This window comes from Halichoerus grypus, chromosome X (genome assembly GCF_964656455.1).
Source record: "Halichoerus grypus chromosome X, mHalGry1.hap1.1, whole genome shotgun sequence".
In the NCBI taxonomy this organism is placed as follows: Eukaryota; Metazoa; Chordata; class Mammalia; order Carnivora; family Phocidae; genus Halichoerus; species Halichoerus grypus.
The window spans coordinates 15,916,585-15,918,961 of NC_135727.1; positions in this window are offsets into that span (position 1 = coordinate 15,916,585).

The window sequence follows — 2,377 nt, forward strand, 5'->3', positions numbered from 1 at the left end:
TCCTTCCTGGATGTAAATAGGTGCCTGGATAGGACTCAGACATGCATCTAGGGGGGCTGGGCTGGGGCAGATTCAGATAATAGCCATCATGTTGTACCCCAACTTACTGCTTCCTACTTCAGACTTGGGTTTTGTGCCTGATCAACTCTGTCATGCTTTATGATTTCCTCCCCTCAGGAGGATTTTTTTATTTTTAATTTTATTTTTAAAAAGATTTTATTTATTTATTTGAGAGAGAGAGAGAACGAAAGGAAGAGAGAGAGAGCGCGAGTGGGATGAGGGGCAGAGGGAGAAGCAGACTCCCCACTGAGCAGGGAACCCGACGCAAGTCTCAAATCCTGGGACTCTGGGATCATGACCTGAACTGAAGGCAGATGCTTAAGCAACTGAACCACCCAGGTGCCCCAGGAGGATTTTTTTTTTTAAATTTTTAAATTCTTTTTTATTTTTAAAGATTTATTTATTTATTTGATAGAGAGACAGCATGAGCTGGGGGGGGCAGAGGGAGAGAGAGTGAATCTCAAGTAGGCTCCCCACTGAGCACAGAGCCCGACACGGAGCTCCATCTCATGACTGAGACCATGACCTGAGCCGAAATCAAGAATCGGACGCTTAAGCGACTGAGCCACCCAGGAGGGTTTATCTCCTCACCACTGTTCCCTCGACTTACCAGACTGCCGAGTATGTCTGAGCCCCAGCAAGGGTCACAACCGCGGCTCAAACTAGAACCCATGTCACAAGTGAGGTAGAAAGTAAATTCTATCATGGTTCAGAGGGAAGAGCGATCACATAAAGTTGGGGGAGACTCTGAAGGATTTCAGTAGGTAGAGATAGGGGACAGGAAAGCAGTCATACATAAAAATAAACAGCGAAGACACAGGGGTGGAAGTGTCTGGGGGCACGTTCCGGGACTAAACAGTCCAGTTTGGCTGAAGTGTGGCTGTGAATAGAGAAACAAGGCAGAATACTCTGGCAAGGCAGGCTGAGGTTAACCTGCGGAAAACATCTCAAGGCTGTGGGCTGAGACTGCACTTAATTCAATAGGCAATAAGAAGTTATTTCAGGCCCCCTCTCCACAATCTCAGACCAGAAACGCAGGGGCATTCTCATAGATTTGGGCTGGCACTTTAGGGATACAGCAGCCACACTATGCTTGTGGCCAGGCTGTGCAGTGGGGCAAATTCAAGCGGGTGTCTGGATTATCTTGGCTTCTTTAAAAACATACAAGGCATACCTTGTCCCTCCCGAGGAGCACTGACCCATGCCGAAGGGGTATACCCTGCAGACTGGTTGTGTCCCTGGAATCATTTTTGAGCATCACCTTGACCTGCCCGTACCTCATCTTTCACCACATTGTCTCCTTACGTGGTCTTAAAATCGAGTCTTGTTTTGCTTTCGCAGTTCCCCTTGCTCCGGGTGCACTCAGCACACGCAGTGCTTGTGGGAGTAACAGTGAGGAGCTGGAAAGGAAGAGGAGCTTCAAAGAGCGTTCCTAAGGCCGCACCAATTTATAAGAAAGCCTGTGTGCTGGAGCTGATGGCCGAAGAGAGAACCTATACAAAGGTGGGGAAAGTGTTCTGGCTAAAATAGAAGTAGTCCCTGGGTTCAAATATAAAGAGCAGAACATGCATTTCCTTTGTCTTCTTATGTGACCACAACCAGCATTATGTTGGGTGGCTTGATCGGAGGCGGAACCGCAGCTACCATGCACTTGAGCACTGCTCCTGCTGTATGCTGGGTGCTATAAAATATGCCTACTGTATGCCTGCCGTACGCTGGGTGCTACTGTATACTGTATGCCTGCTGTACGCCGGGTGCTATAAAATATGCCTACTGTATGCCTGCCGTACGCTGGGTGCTACTGTATACTGTATGCCTGCTGTACGCCGGGTGCTATAAAATATGCCTACTGTATGCCTGCCGTACGCTGGGTGCTACTGTATACTCTATGCCTGCTGTACGCCGGGTGCTATAAAATATGCCTACTGTATGCCTGCCGTACGCTGGGTGCTACTGTATACTCTATGCCTGCTGTACGCCGGGTGCTATAAAATATGCCTACTGTATGCCTGCCGTACGCTGGGTGCTACTGTATACTCTATGCCTGCTGTACGCCGGGTGCTATAAAATATGCCTACTGTATGCCTGCCGTACGCTGGGTGCTACTGTATACTCTATGCCTGCTGTACGCCGGGTGCTATAAAATATGCCTACTGTATGCCTGCCGTACGCTGGGTGCTACTGTATACTGTATGCCTGCTGTACGCCGGGTGCTATAAAATATGCCTACTGTATGCCTGCCGTACGCTGGGTGCTACTGTATACTCTATGCCTGCTGTACGCCGGGTGCTATAAAATATGCCTACTGTATGCCTGC